General features: G+C 45.9%; 1 protein-coding gene across 2 annotated transcripts in view; it reads left to right on the top strand.

The window, feature by feature from the left end:
- Positions 1–7: 7 nt before the first annotated feature.
- Positions 8–18,722, top strand: part of NCK2 (NCK adaptor protein 2) — a 153,262-nt gene continuing 134,547 nt past the window's right edge. For both annotated transcript variants that reach the window (XM_049651244.1, XM_049651243.1), the window contains exon 1: positions 8–155. The gene's annotated coding sequence lies outside the window, so the exon portion shown is untranslated. The remainder of the gene's footprint in view (positions 156–18,722) is intronic.

Here is an 18,722-nt window from a genome sequence, read left to right as displayed (position 1 = left end):
GGGCCGGCGGGGTCCGCCCGGGCCGGCAGCGTCCGCCGAGCGGCGGGAGGAGGGAGCGGCGCAGACAAAGAGCGGCGCCTGGGCGGGGGCTGTGCGGCCGCCGCCCCGGGACCCGCGCCGCTGCCCTCCGGCCTCGGCGGGCGGCCCACGGCGAGGTAAGCGCTGGCGGCGGGCTCCGGGCGGGAGCCGCGAACTTGGGCCGTGCGGCGGAGTTGGCGCGCGCCCGGGGAGGGGTCGGGGAGGGGGGCCGGTGCCCTCGGCGCCCCGCCGGTGCCCTCGGCCCCGCCGCGGCCTGGCCCCCCGCGGCCGCAACTGCCCGGCACCTCCCGGCTCCTCACCTTCCCGCCCGCCTTCCAGGCACCCCCCACCTTCTCCGGGCCGGCGCTGGGGGCGGGGGTGCCGGCGAGGGCGCGGGAGGGCGCGGGGGCCTGGGCGGCGCGTTCCCGGGACCGGAGACCACCCCGGGCGCGTGGGGTCGCCTGGCCTGCGAGCGGGTGGCGGGCGCGGAGCCAGGAGCAGGCGTGGGACCGTGCGGTGGCCGGGGTCGCCGGGGCGTGAGTCCCCGGGAAGAATAGCCCGTTTCGCGCGGCCCCAGCGCAGGGACGCGGGAGGCCGAGCTCGGCCCGGAGAACTTAACTGTGTTTATTGCAACTATTTACGATCCCGCACAAAGCTGCTGTCACATCGCATAAAGGAGGTCCTCGACTGGGCGAGGGGCGCTTTGTGACGGGTTCCAGGCTCTGCGTCCTGTCCCAGATTTACATGACTCTGTTACAGCCACCTGAAAGAAAGTTTCTCACATCGCTCTGCCCTCTCGGTTTATTCAGGGCGATTTAACCACCAAGTGGTTCTGGAAGAATTTGGTGTGCGATTTTTAAGGCATTGAAGGCAACTCCCTTGTGAGTGCAGTTAGCGTGGCATCGTGCGGAGGTATCTAATTTGCAAAACGCTTTAATTTGGAGACAATAACGATCGCCTTGGAAGGTCTGCGCGGGATGCTGGGGGTTATTGGCCGAGGAACATCAGGCACCTGACTTTAGCATTGTTAACAGCTTCAGGGACAAAGCAGGAACGCGTGTAGAGTGGGCCTGTATCACTTCAGACAATTCCGGTTGGCAGTTTCCCCTTTATTTGGTTTTGTTTACTTTGCCAACAGGTTTAAGGCTGAATCTGCCAAGTTTGTGTCTGCATAAGGGAATGAGCAGGCCCCAGTGGTGGGCCCCAGGAGCTTAAAAATCTCACCGGCCCCTCCTTCTGTTGACCCAAACAGAAACTGAACCAGTGAGGCCAGGGGGTATGGCTCGCCCTGGACCTGCAGGCAGGAGAGGCCCGTCCGGGCCCATCCCCAGCGTCTCCCGGCTTCTGGGAAGGGATTTGGGTAGGAATGAAAATAATTCGGGTGTGTTTCATACCACTGCGTTTGATATTGTTAGCAGCAGTGCTTTTCAAGTCTTGAAATGACCGAACATGAAATTAAGCAGGGCTACTTTAACTTATCGAAACAGATCTAAACTTTGCTTCTGAATACTCTCTTAATTCTCTTGCCGGGCGTTCCTCGATAGATGGGTAAATTAATAACAGGATTCAAGCGTGTGCGGTTTTTGTATAAAGAGAACGGCAGTCTGTGGACGCTCGGAGAAGAAATGGGCTTAAGTGGGAGAGGGAGCTGTTGATGTAGGTTTTTAAGTGTTGGGAGCAGGGATTTCCTGAAAAACGGGTGTTAATGGTGCTTGTGCAGCAGTGACCCACAAGGGAAAATCCTACCTTAATGAATTCTCCCCTTGAGGTTGATTAGATATGCACTTTTGATTGGAGAAAAAGGCCGGATGTTTGTGGTCATCTGGCTGCAGCTCCTTGAGGCTGAAATTGAGAACTTTAAGCAAGTGGGGAGCTTGTGGGAGGTGCCTGACTCTGGCTTCCTCTCCTGGAGGCCTCACCTGGGCTCCCAGCATCTCTGCTGTTAACCTAAACAGACGCCACCACTGATCATTGAGTTTAGTATGAAATTGAGTGTCAGATCACCACCCTTACAACTGAGCACTCCATCACCCACCTCTGCCCACTTGTGGAGAAGGTGGCCCTTTTTAAACATTTGTTTATTTATTTATTTATACTTATTTTTAAAGATATTATTTGTAAGTAATCTCTACACCCAACGTGGGGCTTGAACTCAGACCACGAGATCGAGTCTCATGCTCCACTGGGGAGCCAGCGAGGCGCCCAGAAACTGGCCCTTTTTTAAATGGGCGGGGCTTATGTAAGGTGCATTTCTAATAGTTGGGCTCAGTTTCCAGGCTTTGAGTTTTGCTTTATTCCGTGCTGTATGCTTAAATTCTCTTCATCTCTGAAATCAGTGACCCTGCCCTGTCATTTGCATTGGGGGATTATTGAGGTTTTCCAACCAACAGCAGATCTTATGTACACAGTATTTGAGAAAGGCACTATCATCCATATTAAATACACCGGAAATCTTCCTTGCATGAGCACAAACTAGATAACCTTTTAAAATACCCTAAAGACTCCCTGATTGCCTGGAATAACCTGTAGTCCTTTACTTGATCACTTGCATTAGCTTAATTTGCCCTGGCTAAATGAGGCTGTGTTGCTCTCTGGGACACACAGGCTTCTAACTGCCCAGACTGACTTACAGTGTGCGCTGGGGAGAGAGCGCTCGTGGACATGATTCTCCATCATTAAAAATGAGGCTGGCTAGCTGAGGAGCTGAAAATCGCTTGCTGCAACTGCACAGGAGGGCAGTGGACAATGCTTGGGGAAACTTGTAAGCTAAACTCTTTTCACAAATGAACTGGAAACTCCCCACGACTCACCCCAGAGGCTTAGGGAATTAGTCTTCCCATCCAGAGGGAGAGCAAATGGCGCTTCCAAATTGTTTCTCTTTCCTCAGATGTGTGATGGAAACCCTTCATGGCATGTTTTTACAGGGCCTAAGCTACAAATGCTGTCATGTATGTTGTTAGATGCCTGAGTTCAGGCAACTTCGAAAGGGGTCAAGATGGCCTTTTAACCGGTTGTCAAAAGTATGCAGCTTAAGTAAAAATAGTTTCTTATGTCTTTAGGCCGCTTTCGTAACACAGTCGTAAAAATTAGAGTGTTCTTTCTTTTCCTTTATTTTACTTTGAACAGATCCCAAAGTACGTATATTTCTGAAGGTGTAATCAGCTTTAGCAAGTTATACCCCTCAACGCGCGCGCGCACACACACACACACACCCACATGTCACCATCTGCCCTGTGGTTTCTTGTGTTCATATCTTATACATGTGGATGCCCAACAAATATTAAACACATGAATATTGAATGCTGAGCCTGTTTGGCAGTTAGGGCTCTTGTTTCCACTGAAACGTGAGTAATAAAAGATCTCCAGAATCTTTGTACCTCTGCTCAGAACCTCTGACCTCGTGGGTGGCTTTGTCTCCAGGATGTCTGGACAGTTGGGTGAATTTGGTCTGGTGGCCTCTCCATTTGGTAAATTCTTGGTCAAATGCATCATTGATAGTCCTGAAGCTAAACTTAAAAAAAAACCAAAAACAAAAACAAAAACAAAAAAAAAAAACGAACAAAAAACAAACCCAGTTGCACACCCACCTGGTGGTTTGGCTGCATATATTACTTTTCAGTAGATTGTCCGTGTCAACTTGAATTGGAAACTCTGGGCAAAGCGTTTGTCCTCCTGGCCTGGTACGTTAATTAGTCAGTTCCACCTTACTTTTTTCTCCTGCTTGTATTTTTATTGGTTTTAAAAGGAGAAGCTTCAAGGGCATTTGGAGTTTAAATATTACAGTTTCCTCTTGAGATAGTTTTGCTGGTCAGTGCTTAAATGAAGCCCCAAAGTGCGATAGTCAGGTAAGAATAATAGATACTAACTCGTATGTTAATGTATAGTTTACGGATTGCTTTCCACAAAGGCCATCCTATTTAATATTTGGCATATCATGGTAAAATGGACTCTGGCCCTTATTTCTCTGTGAGGAGACTAGAGCTCAGGGGCAACCCCAGGGATGATGGAGCTTGAACTTGAGTATAAGTCCTGCCCTCCAGAGCCCTTGGCCCTGCTAAGCAGGCAGTAGATAAGGAACGCCAAAAGAGTGCTGGATAGATGTTTTTCTGAGGCTGTTGATCTAATAGCATGTACCACTAATGAAGTGAAGCATCGTAGACCTTGCGTGGATGCCTTTGCCATGTTGCACATGTGAGCAGATAGTGGTGGGAGCAGATTCTCTAATGTGAGCTGACTCTGAAGACGAGCCGTTTCAGGGGAGGCAGGCAGGAGCGGTTACAGTGAGCTGTTGTCCTTGCTTCATTGCTGGGAGCCAGCATTACCTTGGAAAGGCTCTGCAAGTTGAAATGTGCTTATTCACTCTTAGTTTGTATCTCGGTCTGCTCCGGATGCCGTAACAGAAGCACACAGACTGGGTGTAAAACTGAAATTTATTTCTCACAGTTCTGGAGGCTGGAAAGTCCAAGATCAAAGTGCTGGTAGTTTCAGTTCTTGGTGAGTCTCTCTTCCTGGCTTGCAGAAGGCCACCTTCTCATTGTGTCCTTGTGTGCTCTCTCCTTTCTGCTTGCAGAGAGTCTGGTGGCTTTTCCTCTTCTTATAAGGTCATCAGTCCTGTGGGATTAGGACCCCACCCTAAGAATCATAATTACCTCCTCAAAGGCTGTCTCCAAACAGCCACTTTGGGGGTTGGATGGAGCTTCAACATATGAATATTGGGGATACAGTTCATAACAGTAACGCTGTGTTCAAAAACAAGGCTGATTGTTTTAGAAAGTCCTATTGCTTCCCTCATCCAGATCTGGAATCTGCTGATTGGAGAACACCTGCCAGGGATGGTTATAGAACAGACCTAAGGAGGGGATGGCAGTTCATTATTGGTCATGCAACCTCCAAATAGGGAAGGAGCCTGGGCACTGGGCTTTTAGATGCTGGTCAGGTTTTAGGTAGAATGATTAAGGAGAGAAATCAGTGCTGACTTAATCCATTTATGGATGCTTCACCTCAGTACATGTAGGTTTTTTTTGGTATCAGGAACAAGATAAAATATCAGCTATAGGGAAAGCATTGGGTTTGTATGGTAATGAAAGCCCATCCTGGCCCAAGCTGTAGAGAGCCAAGTGGGAGGGCCACGCTGTCCCCTCTGGGCCTGCTGTTGCTGTGAGTTTGTGGGAGCGGGGGAGGGGCAGTGGGAGAGGGAGAAAAAGAATCCCAAGCAGGCTCCCCGTGGGCTGGGAGCCTCACACGTGGGGCTCGAGACCGTGACCTCAGCCCATATGGAGTCAGATGCTTAACCAACCGGGCCACCAAGGTGCCCCATGAAATTAATTATTTTTTAGTGTTTACTTATTTTTGAGAGACAGAGACAGAGAGAGACAGAGAGCTAGGGCGGGGGAGGGGCAGAGAGAATGGGAGACACAGAATCCTAAGCAGGCTCCAGGCTTTGAGCTGTCAGCACAGAGCCCAGCAGCTCAAACCCATGAACCGCGAGATCATGACCTAAGCCGAAGCCAGACGCTTAAACCGACTAAGCCACCCAGGTGCCCCCCATGAAATTAATTTTTATATTTTTTATCTTACCCAATAGATCAAAAATATTTTTATTTCTATGTGTAATCAATATAAAACCGTATTAATGAGATAGTTTACCTTGTTTTGCTTGTGTGCAGTCTTTGAAATCTGGCATGTATTCTGTATTTCTGGCACACCACATTCCTTCTTTCCATTTGGAGTGGCCAAGAGCCTCTTGAGGTTAGTAGTGGCTGCCATATTGCAGAGGACAGGTCTGTACTCATTTTAGGATTTCAGCTTCATCTATTCTGTGTGTCTCAAAGTTGAGATAGCTAAGGAGACAGCATGGGCACAATTCAGAATAATAGTAATGGCAATTATTATTATTCCTTAGCGGGCAAGGTCTCACCCTTGTAGATCTAGGGAATAATATACTATTTCCTGCGCTTGATAAAGTCAGATTTGGTTACATGTAAACTTTGTCCAGTTTACAGATATTTTTAAAATGTGTTTTGAATTCTCGAGGGTAAGTTGCCAACTTAAAATAACTTTTGGGTATTAGTGTTCAACATATTTCTGATGTACATTAAGTGCTTTAGAAGTACACAAGCTAAAATCGTATTTTCTTTAGTGATCGTTAGTTTATCTGTTAACACACGCACACACAATCTCATGTTGTGATTACTGGTCTGAGCACTTTATACAAAGTAATAACTCATTGAATCCTCTCAAAAATTAGGTGTAGATACTGCTAGCAAATAGTGGATATGGAACTCAACCTCAGGCTGACTTCTGAGTCTCTGCTCTTATCGACGAAGCTAGGCCACCGTCTTTTCGTTAAGATGTCTCTGAAAATACATAAACAGAGCCATAAACTTTTATTAGGTGTAAGATTTGAGAAACCTTGATGGAAAACCATCGATAAAGTGTGGAGCTTGGGTATCAGTTCATACTGGAACTTCTTGTATCAGCCAGGCAGTGGAGGAAGCCCTGAACTTGGGAAAGACATAATAAATACAGCTGCTCCAGGGGTCATGAAAGGCTAGCTGTGCAGGGTCACAGAGGAGCATGACTGGGCACCCTTGGCCTTGCTTCTCCTCTCAGCCCCTCCTTGCTGCATACCACGGGCCATTGCTCCTCAGATGGGCAAACTCTCCAGCTCTGAGGTGGGCATCAGTATCCCTGGGAGGGCTTGCCTTAGACCTCAGATCGCTGGGCTCACCCCAGAGGGTCTGACCCGCAGGATGTGCTTTTTTGCTGAGTTCTCAGGTGGCCTGCGATGGGATGGGAGCCACACGTTGAGAACCACTGTTGAGGGATTTGCAGTATAACACGGGGTGAGTGAGGAGGTTTCTCTGTTTGATGATAGTAGCAGTATTTTAATTTGACAGTGGCCCACAAGCCTGCATGCAGGTACTATTGTGCAGGTCTCTGGAGCTGGCTCCTTTGTAAATGGCTGTGTGGGGGGCTCCCCACCCAATTTCCACCACTGTGGGGACTGAGGAGGCAGGACTGAGTTTTCTTGTTCTTCCACTTAGTTCCTGAGCGCTTGTTTTGTTGGGATATCTTTTGGGAGGTCATTGTCAGTTGCTGCTGTTTTTTCTTAATGAGTTCATGTTAGAAAGAGAAGGTAGGTCGGTAGGTACTTGGAGCCTTGGAGCCCAACACACCAAATCCTTTTCTTTTGTGCTTTTGTGAGATCTGTGCAGGTCTCAAAGAATCCCAAAATGGCTTTGAAAATGTACTTCTTGGATCATGAGAGGGGCCAGGTCAAGTGTCAGTCTGGATTTTTGGAAGGCTTCTCTAACAAGGTTCCAATGGGAGCTTTGACATTGGTAATCATTCCAAGTAAGACCGTCCTTAATATACCCTTCTGTGTTTGGAAGGCCCTTAGGGGCTCTCAGAGCATTGGCTAGCTTTTGCCCAGGGCAGGTGGAACTGAGATAGAACCGAGAGTCCGGTGCCCCTGTTGGGAGAAGTATCCATATGTCTGTCCTAAGACTCAGGAACACAGTGGTTTCAGATGGTCCACACCTTGGGCAGCTTCTTTGAATTCACAGTCTTAGATTTGCTGTCCAGCTGTCTCCCCCTGGCCAGCTCTGTATCTAGCATGTTCCAGGAGGAGCAGAAGCAAAGATTTATTTATTTAAACAAGCTTAATAATTCTCCCAGCAGCAGTGGGGGTGGCCAGCTAGTAAGAAATGTTACCAGAAGCTGAAGTCGCAGCGAGATGCCTAGAAAGTGCCAGTGGCTGTCTTACCAGACAAAGCCCATCAATGTCTGCATTGATTTTCCTTAGAGGATGGGGCTCAGTTTTAATATCTTATGAATTTTGGCTGAATATTTAAGGATGTCTGCAAGTCAACAAGTATTTTAATTATGTCACTTATGAGCCTGGCTGCAGAAGAGAAGAGCAGTGCCTGTTCTCTCCTGCCAGCTGCGTCCATTTTAAGGACAATCACTCTAAAAGCTTGTTTCCCTGTTTGCAAGTCTTGTTTGTGTTGGGTGGGGGTGATGGGGAGAGGTCTGAATGGGTGATAAACAGCCCTCTTACTGCTCTGAGTGATGGAAACCAGCTCGGGGACATTGACATAAAAACTGCAAGCTGCTGGAGAATTTTTAAGAGATCAAGAAATAACCAGGGATTCAAGGAGTTATTTTAGAGACAGTTGCAGGAAATTTGACGTAGGTGAATAGTGAATTTTCATCAGCCCCCCTCTTTTTAAAGAAACCTATTTAGGAACAATATCTGGCAAGACAGATATAAAAGCAGATCGTTCTTTGCATCCTTTCACTTCTCCCCTCCATGTTTCACCTTTGCATGCGACTCATTTCGTGTACACCCCCGCCCTGACCATTTATCTTAAAGTCAGTTTTCCATCTGTCTCCATTACCAGCATGCATATGGTTTTTCCTTTACGTGCTTTGGTTACTGCCCTCCTTGGCCCTCTGCCCTCCTTGGCCCTCCCTAGCTCCTAACTAGGAGCTCCTCCTGCCACCCCTTTATTAAGCCATCTCTTGCCTTCCCACGGTTTCCTTAGTAGGTCTGTTTTAGATGGCTCAGTAGGTGAGACCCAGTGGCGACTGTAAGCAAACCACGCCGTTATCCTCTAAACAGAAAAAGGGGAGAGATGACACTCAGCTGGCCATCATAATTTTCGCTTTGAAGCATGCCTGGGTAGAACGGAAGCCCACTTGATGTGGCCTAGTTTAAGGCTCAGGTGTTTAATATGTTGCTGCTTAAACTTGATTGTGCCACTCCCTCAGCGCTGGTCAGGAAGGCTCATTCCACCTTTCAAAAAACAGAGGTAGGTTCCCTTTTTGTCCATGTCTCAGGTCGGTGAGGGTTACATGTTGAAGGAAGAAAATACGTGCTTAACATGATGGCATATTAATATGTGCAAATCCCCATCCATTTTGGGGTCTTAACTGGCTGTTAGGTATGGATCAAGAAATAAGAGCACTTCACTTTGGCAAATATGTTAATTGTTAATATTTTTAAAAACTTAATTGAGAATTGGACCTCCAGTCCTATATATAGATGAGTGGTTCTCAGCTGGGGGTGATGTTGCCCATATGGACATTTGGCAGTGTCTGGGGACATTTTCCAATTATCTTGACGGGGGAGTGTGCCTGGTGTCTTAGTGGGTACAGGCCAGGGATACTGCTAAGCATCCTGAAATACACAGGGCAGCTCCCACCCCAGAAAATCTACTGGCCCAGGATGTCAGTATTTCAGCAACCTTCATGTCAGTGAACGCTTCCTTCCTTTACTCAAATCCTTAAATTAATGGCACATGTATTCTTTCACACAGTTGCCCATATGGAGATAATTTTTTTTCATCCATTTTTATAAACATGAAAAATATCTATTTAGAGAGCTAGACAGTATTTATACATCTTGTAGTTATATAAAGGAGAAACCTCCTTTAATATAACTGACTTAACCGCGGTTTATCTTTAATACTGTTGGTGAAGTGTGGCATATGTTGGTTTTTCAAATTGTGTACTTCTCCATGTTTGGACCATGTAAGTATAAAACGTCGATTTGTAGGAAACCTTTTGAAATCTAGCTGAACTGTGATAAAAACATACTCTCCTTAGAATGTCCACTTACAAGGAAGTCATGGAGTCCCTTGTCAATTGTTTTTAATAACTAGTCAATTTTCAGAGTTTGGTCCACTCCAAATCTGTCTGCCTAGCTCAGAATCCTTTTAATCGGTGGCTATCCATAGGAAAAAAAAATTTTTTTTGTAGTTGTTATGGCTAAAGTTCGTAAGATTCTAGGTTCAACCTGACAATCATTGGACTGGTCACATCTGTTAGCTTTCAGATGTTTCATTTCCATCTTTGTATAGTTCCGAAAAAGAAACTCTTCAGGGGAGAGCGAACGAAAATACCGCAAATGAGACCTTATCCAGGGAAACGGAAAGAGAAAATTATAATTTGGCTGTTAGTCTCTGTCCAGGTTAGTGGCGTAGGTGCCTATTAGCTGGGCTGGAGTATGATGTTGATGTCTCTACTTCTTTTTCTCTTCAGACGTAGACTCGGACTTGACAGAGTCCAATGAGCCCAGAAATTAAGAGGGTGGCCGATTAGAAGTTTCCTTGGCTATATCTAGATCTATTTTGTATAAATCACTTCCTGCTATACTGCTCTTCCTTTTTTGTTGCTTCTTCTCTCTTCCTGTTCAGTTATGGGGATAAACACAAAATCAGCACTTTGTAAGTCTTTGAATTTTTCTTAGTGAAGATTGTTAAAAGGCACAATCAGTCCTTTCTTTTTTCTAAATGTTCACATCCTCACGTGGGCTGGGGAGGACCTCTGAAAGGTTAACAGTAACTCCTTCTGACAGACTTGAACCTTCTAGGTATGAGCTCTAAAACAATGTAACCTATCTAATTGTTCTTTGCAGGCTCCTATCGTTTGATTCTTACAACAGGGGTGGAGGGAGGCAAGTGTGGTCACTACGCCACTGAGTGAATGAGAAAAGTGCGGGTCACTGGGCAGTGGCTAGCCCCGGGGGTCTTGTGAGTGGCCAAGGGGATCCCCAGGCCCATGCCCTCAGCATTGCATGGGGTCTGGGTTGTGTGTGTGAGCTGCTCTAATCCAGAAGCTGCGGACTCTGGACTTCCTTCCTGCTTTGTGTATGTATGTCTCCTCCCTGAAAGTAAAATGTTTGCCTTTATTCAGTAACTTCTTGACTTGTGATTTTAATAGGAGCTGGAATCACAGTATCTTTCGGAACTTCATTAGCAGCTAGCCTCGGTTTGAACTTCAAAAATCTTGCTTTGAGCGAAGACTGGACGGGTCCTCTCCTTTTCCCCTGCTGCTAATTTATCTCACGTTGTGCCTCCAGCCCTTAACCTCCCAACCTCTATTTTTGTCTTCTGTGAAACAAGGCCTTAGGGCTCCTGTTTTTAAAGACCTTGCACAGCCCTGCCATTCCCTCTTTAAACATTTGAACCACACCGCTCCTTTTCAGAGGAGTTTTGTCCAAGGAGGGTGGCATGAGCAGACTTCTGTCTCAATTTTATTGCTCTTCCTTTTTTGTGAATCTAGTTTGAGGACTGAAAAGGCACGTGTGTGCAGGTGTAGAAAAGGCTGCGTTATTCATTCTGATCTGACCCACAAATTGGACCGCTGTCCCCATCACACACTTAATGCTTTGCAGTGCCACCTAAGTGACAGGCACCATGCCAAGTGCCCCGGATACAAAAACACGCCCTCAGGGAGGGTATAACCCAATGTGAGATGGTTTTCCAGGTTCCTGCTCAGCTCTCTTCACGATTAACTAGTATTTAAAATGACTGTGACATCTCTGTGGGGTCCTGTAGAGAATACAAGGGAAGATGCACGGAAGTCCCCAAGGCCAGGTAGAACCCGTTTCAAATATTCCAGGGAAGGGTAGTTTTCTTCGAGATCTTTTGGAACTCTTCATTTTACAGACAGCCCCAGAGTCAGCCAAATGCCAACTGAGCAGAGATACATTCCACCCCCCCTCCCAGGATTGCCACTGTTCTCCCTGGGCCTGGCTGAGGCTCATACTCTCTGCTCACTTGGGGTGAGCACTCACTTTTTGGATCCACGAGTCCATAACTTTCAGAGATTGTAAACCTTACATCTTTGTTGTTTATTTGCTTGAGACTTTTAGATCTTAAAAATTAGTAGGGGTGCCTGGGTGGCTCAGTCGGTTGGGCATCCGACTTCGGCTCAGGTCATGATCTCATGGTTTGTGAGTTCGAGCCCCGCCTCGGGCTCTGTGCTGACAGCTCGGAGCCTGGAACCTCTTCAGATTCTGTGTCTCCCTCTCTTTCTGCCCCTCCCCTGCTCGCGCTCTGTCTCTCTCTCTCTCAAGAATAAACATTTTTTAAAAATTAAAAAAAAATTTTAAAAATAAATTACAAAAAAAATTAGTAAAGCTACTTTTTGGTGTGTTTAAGAGAAGGCTGGCGTTAGGCGGCACGCCGATACCTCCTTATTCCTTTTGTTTTAAATTGATAATGGCATAAATGCATTATGGCATTACATTTTAATCTGGAAAAGATTTATGTAGTCAAGTTACTGCTTCACCCGGATTAGTAATGAATATTGTAAATCACTCCTGTCCAGACATTTTGCAGGTTTATTTTGTATCCTACTGGTAGTCTAGTTTGAAATGTGTCTCTTTTGAAACTTAAACTCTGTCTTTCTCCATCATCGAAGTTCTTTTTGTCTATTTTAAGTGCAGTGTTTCAGGCTGTTGACTTCGGCTTTATCTAGTACCCAAATCGTGCCATTCGGCATCAAGTTGGGATGAAGCTGTTGTCTGTAGGTGGGCTGATTTGGGTACTTCTTTAGCCCTGTTTAGCATCAGGAGATAACTGAATACTGGCATTCAACACAATTAAAATCATAATTTGTGATTTGTCTTCCATTTCATACCGCACCAGTTTGCATTTAACTTTTGATGATGTGAATTAGTGTAAAATAGTTTTTATGAGACGCTGTAATTATTTGTCATTAATGCTTGGTGTTTTAATTAACTTAATTTGAGAATAATGAGACTATAACTTGAAATATGAGTTACGTGATGTCACTGTAAAGATTCCTGAATGCATCGATTAAAGAATACATCGATTCCTGGTTCTCGGCGACCTGAGTGGGAAAGAATTTAATGTATGTTCAATAAGCTTGTTCTGGGTCTCATTCAGGAGAGGAAGTTTTTTGTTGTTATTTACAAACTCGTAGTCTTTATTATTTTACATATTCAAGTATATATAATGTGTTCTCTGAAGAACAGGACAAAAATTGTAATGAGTTGCAACTATATAATGACCTTATTTTATTGTGTTAAGCTAATGGAGTAGATTTCTCTCCTTTTGTTCATTCCAGTTTTCACCCACCTGCTTTTCCAAAGTACACTTTGTAATTCATCCACGTTATGCTTTGCATGTATGTATTTCCAGATAGTACGTATGGTACATATATTTATTTATAAGTTTATTTACCTTGAGAGAGAGACAGTGTGAGTGGGAGAGGTCCAGAGAGGGAGGGAGAGAGAGAATCCCAAGCAGGCTGCGCACTGCCAGCCTGGAGCCCAGTGCAGGGCTTGAACTCAAGAGCCATGAGATCATGATCTGAGCCGAAACCAAGAAGACACTTAACCGATGGAGAGCCACCCAGGTGTGCCTGTATTTTTACATGAACATGTATTTGATATGAACCTTTAATTTTAGAATAGTTTTAATAATTTTTTTTTACATTTCTTTTAAATTTTTTCAAGTAATCTCTACACCCAGCGTGGGGCTCGAACTCATGACCCCAAGATCAAGAGTCACATGCTCTTCCAACTGACCCAGCCTGGCACTGCTAATTTTAGGATAGTTTTAGATTTACAGAGAAAATTCCAAAGTTGGTGTTGGTACATTATTGTTAACTGAAGTCCACACTTTATTTGGATTTTCTTAACTTTTATGTAATGTCCCTTTTTTGGATCCCCCCCCCCCCCCCCCCCCCAAGAAGACCACATGATACTTAGTTGTCAAGTCTCTTTAGGATCCTCTTGGCTATGAAAGTTTCTCAGACTCTCCTTACTTTGATGACCTGTGCACTTTTGAGGAAGACCAGTCATGAGTTTTGTGGAACCTTCCTCAGTTGGGATTTGTTTGATGTTTTTCTCATGATTAGACTGGAGTTGGGGGTTTTTGGAAGGGAGATCACAGACATCAGATGCCATTTTCATCATCTCAGTGGTGCGTACTGTCAGTGTGACTCATGACCTCCGTCCCCTGGCTGAGGTGGTATTTGCAGGCTCCCCACTGTAAAGTTAACTCGTGTTCCCTCTGTCCGTCCAGCAGTTGGGGAGGAAGTCACTTAAACGGGGAGGAGTTATGTTCTCCCTCCTCCAGGGGGTTGTATCTCAGTTATTTGGAATTGTGCATGGGAGATTGATTTATTCTCTCTGAAAGAGGAAGGTTTTCAGTGGTCACGGGGGCATTGTAGCCCCACCCTAGGTGCCGGTCCAGAGGAGGAAACTAGGGGCCCGCTCTGGTTTTAGAATGTGGTCCTAGGGTATGTATTAGGAACGCAGATTCCTGGGCCTGCTTTGGCCCTACTGCCTGAGTCTCCTGGGGAGCGTTGGTGTGAAAGTCTTCCTGTTGAACAAGGTGGTTCTGACAGGTTTTCAAGGTGGAGAACCAGCTGCTGTGTATTACCATTGGCACCCTCTCTCCCAGGCTCCCCTGCAGAGGACCTCTGGCCTGGCCACGCCCACAGTTTTAACCCCTTCTGGACGTCCTGAGTGGCTCACTGTATAAGCCCAAAGCCATTCTTGCCTTAGAATGATGCTCTCAGAGCTCCAGCAGCTGGGAAGTAGTGGAGTTAACAGCCGGGGACCCAGTGGGAAGGGTCTGTCTAGGCTGCAGTAGGGAGGTCCTCAAATGCCCAGGCCTGTCCGAAAATGGTTTTGTCACATGAGTGCACAGGTGAGAGCGAGTGAAGGACCGTGCGGTGGTGGGGGTAGCCTGTGGATGCTGTCCACGCTTTGACAAGTAGGAGCCACGAGCAGATGCTCATGGCTTCCTAGTATGCCCGGTGACTCGTGCTTTGCAGTGGCCGTCTAACTTCCTAGGCCATCTCCGACTGCAGGGGGAAGGCAGTGGCCTCAGGTGGCTTCTCCTGATGGAGGAGGCGCTCAGTGGAGAGGGAGCTCCTGCAGTGGTCTCACTGGCCCACTCTGTAAGTATAGGGCTAGAGTCTGCTGCCCCAAGCACGGACTGGTGACCCTTACCTCCTGCCCTGGTGCTATGACATCATTCCAGTGTGCGCATGAGCAGAGGTCTGGGCAGGGTGAGGGTTGGCTCAGAAGCTGGCTTGGGGGTGGGGCAGGGCGACTTGGGAAGGCCCCTTTCCCTCCAGCGGCTGAAGGTTCTAGAGAATCTTTCTCCAGAGCGAGAAGAGTGGTTGACCTTTTTCTTGGGTACAGAAAGGGTTAGAAATAAGGCCAGGAGCCCACTTCACTTTCCTGTTTATACCTTCTCTCTCCCAAAATAATGGTAGAATTTGAGGGTGGGGGGTAGAAGGCCCCTGTGGGGAGACTACTTACTGTTCCAGTCTTCCCACAGCTCCATGGATTAGAGAGACTCCCTTGTATTCATTCACACAAACACGATTTTATCAGTATGTTTGTTTATTAAAATTGACTGGATACAAGCATCTGCAGTGGCTTCTTTGAACGTGATTTCCTTTTAAATCCATGCCTCCGTGGTAAAGTATAATTTACGATTCTGTTTTTTGACCTGCGGATTTCTAATTTTTTAAACAAATCTTGTCTTTCTCTGAATTTTTGTTTTGACTACATTTTTGTGAGGTTTGGTGGCCATGTGTAGAAGAATCCACTTGATATGAAAGCAAGGATTCCCACTTTGTTTCAGGGCAGTATTTTTGGAATTGGCTGGTCTTGGGTTTTCTTTATCACACACAAAAAGATTTTTGAGAGCACGGTTTCCATATGTAAGAGTGGAGTTGGACAAAGTGATGTCTGAAGCTTTTTCTCAGCTCTCAAGGTGGCGGAGGCCTTGCCCAAAGAAACGAGTCGCACGTAGTAGGCAGAACATCAGACTGGAGAGCTGGGTCCAGGCCTGGAGCTGCCTCCCCACGTCAGTGGGCCTTCCTGTTCTTCACAGCAGCAAGAGAATATTCTGCTCTGAAAGGTCCCTCCTGCCCCAAGTCTGGAGTCTAGGGATTTGTTGAATCTGATGGCTCAGGTTCATGACATAATGTGGGGTTCCAAGTGATTCTCCAGCGTGGGAACCCTGAACCCTGGGCTGTGAGTGGATGGACTTCATGTAGTGGAAAGAACGTACATTTTTATTTTTCACTAGTTTCTAACTGAAATTTAGTATTCCTTTCTATTGCAAACACGGGTAACACCCCCCTTGAGATTTCACAGTCATCACAGAAATGACTAGTATGTTCATAACCACATCACAGTGGTTGCAGATAGTGGTTGAAATTTGAGCTTCTTATCATTCCTTGGAAATTATGGTCATTATTAGATCTGCTGCGGCACCCTTTTGTTTAGTGAGTTAATAAAGAAGCACATATATTACAGTATCTCATGTGTTTTTTAAATAATATTTTAATAACTCTGCTTCAGTGCAATTGCATAAAACGAAAACCATTTGAAAGCATCCTGAGGAGGAGTCTGAGGCCTCACCAGCCTGACTTGCGGGTGGGGGTGTGTGCACAGGAGAGTGACACCTTTTGGGGACCCGGTACCGTCCTGTCTGGTCATGCAGCTGTTGGGCCCTAGACCTCACGCCAGAGATGATCTATACAAGCCTTGCAGGAGGGTGATTTAATTTTGTTGCCTGGCAGAACTCTTTTCCGGTCACGCAATGATGACAACATATCTCCCAAATGGGTAAAATAGGATCTGTTCTCAAAAAAAAAAAAAAAAAAAAAGAAAGAAAGAAAGAAAAAGAAAAAAATCCAAAAATTTTATTTAAATTACATAGCCTAATCATTGTTTCTGTAAATTTAATCATTTAAATTGTCAAAGTAGGAAAATATACATTCAGTTTACTAGCTAACAGAAAGCTGAATATAGACAGTGTTCTGGGATTTTTGATCATTTAATAGACTGGTGGGGTTGGGTCATGGATTTGGTACCTAGGGGTTTAGAATAACTACCAGCATCAGGAAAATGTTGATGACTTTTAGAAATCTCTTGCATAAAAGAGTTCAGTTTTTTGGTTCTCAGCAGTGTTGTGGCGAAATGGTTTCTGGAGTTTTGACCCCATGTTTCACAGAAATATGCTATAAAAAATAGTTCGGGGGCACCCCTGGGTGGCTCAGCTGATTTAGCTCCCGACTTCGGCTCAGGTCATGATCTCACTGTTTGTGAGTTCCAGCCCCACATCGGGCTCATTGCTGTCACCTCAGAGTCCGCTTCAGATCCTCTGTCCCCCCCCTCTCTGCCCCTTCCCCACTCACACTATGTCTCTCAAAAGTAAATAAAACATTTAAAAAAATAGTTTGGAAGAAGAACTGGTGCAATGCTTGTACTATGCTCCTCTGTACATAGGATTATAAATACTAGCTGCTGGAAATTCGCAGAAAATGATGGATGGTGTGGAGGAACATTTGTAAAGTATTATTGTGACAGTCGCTACTATTTATTGAGCACTTTACATTTCATACATGTTGTTCTGTTTGATCTTCACTGCCCCCTTACAGGCTGCCCTTATCCCTGTGTAGCAGATGAAGGGAGCGATTGGAGAAGCTAAGTGATTTATCCAAGGGTTAGCCCTGACCGCCTCTCTGTTTTCATGTGGGCGTGTTCTGTTGGCACACGTGGGCGGTGACCCTGGAGTCACCAGCTTTGCAACTTCAGGATGCGGGCAGGCAGGAGTCCCGTGTTCCTGATGGTCTGGGTGCCGGGACTTGATTGGGAGTTGAGTGGGCACGCCTCCTTCTACATCCCTGCAGGCATCTGCGTCCTGCCCTGCTTGAAAGTGCAGTCACAGAACTACCTCCAGACTCACTCAATGGCCAGTTCCTTCCAATTGGGAAAGGCTCACAGGAAGCAAAATGAGCCTAGTCACTTGCTCTGGGCTTCCCAAGTGGGGTTTGCAGCTCCACCAGGTCTGAAAAGATGTAAACTGAACTCTCACATACCATATTTGAGACCTAAACTGAACGCTCACATACCATATTTGAGACCTAGTTTTCTGAGACCTCTCTTTTATGGCACTGCTGATCTCCCCTCCCCTCCCCTCCCCTCCCCTCCCCTCCCCTTCCCTTTTTCCCCCTGGTAGAGTTTTCTCTTAGTGATAAAGACAAGGCTAACTCATAAAGATAGGATTTGAAGAGGAAGATGCCTCCTGCAATCTTATCCCAAAAGAGAAACTTCACATTTGTAATTAGTCCCTATAAGTATTTGTAACCATTTGTACAATTTTATGTTCTTCTCAATATGACCATTTTCCCCCTTTGTTCGTAATCTTTGTACCGTTTTCTTGTTGAGTGATGTCCCAGAGTTGTAAGTGCCATCAGTTGGAGAAGCAGCCTACTGAGTTGGTCATTTAAATGTTTGCTCCAGTAGACAAGGTCCCTGTGTGCATCTCTGAGCATATTGCTTTTCTTCTACTGAATTGTTTCCAGAGCCTCCGTTCCTCAGAGAGAGATTGCAGAGTTAAATGTGGTGGACATCCTTATGGTTCTTGATGTATGTTGCTACAATGCCCTTCTAAAGGGATGTACGAATTTTCAGTAGTGTGGAAGTATCAATGTCACCCAAACTATGCTGCTTTTGAAAGAAGGTCAGTGGCCCCTCCATAAAGACATTTTGAGTTAACGTAGTCTGGACCACCTTATCTCAGAATATCCGTAAAACAGCATCACTGCTGTTTAAAAACGAATTGACTGCAATTTGTTCATACCTCGTTTAAAGCGGTCCTTGAAGGTCAAGGACTCTGCCGGTACTCACTGATTTTAGAACTCCTGCACGGTCATTCCCTAGGCAGGGTCCTGCTGCCGACTCTTGGACTTTACTTTCTAGCTGGTGGGCTGTTCTTTGATGGGATTCTCTGATAGCATACGAAACATCCTCAGCGGTAGCATGTCTTTTCCCTTTGAGGGCGCATTTAGTTTTTGTGAATAGTAGATTGTTCTTTGGAGCCTTATTTGGGGCCTACAGTGGGTGACAGAAG

The sequence above is a fragment of the Panthera uncia genome, assembly GCF_023721935.1.
Source record: "Panthera uncia isolate 11264 chromosome A3 unlocalized genomic scaffold, Puncia_PCG_1.0 HiC_scaffold_11, whole genome shotgun sequence".
Classification (NCBI taxonomy): domain Eukaryota; kingdom Metazoa; phylum Chordata; class Mammalia; order Carnivora; family Felidae; genus Panthera; species Panthera uncia.
The sequence above is the reverse complement of the archived record's forward strand: the minus strand, read 5'-3'. Positions and strand labels throughout refer to the sequence as shown.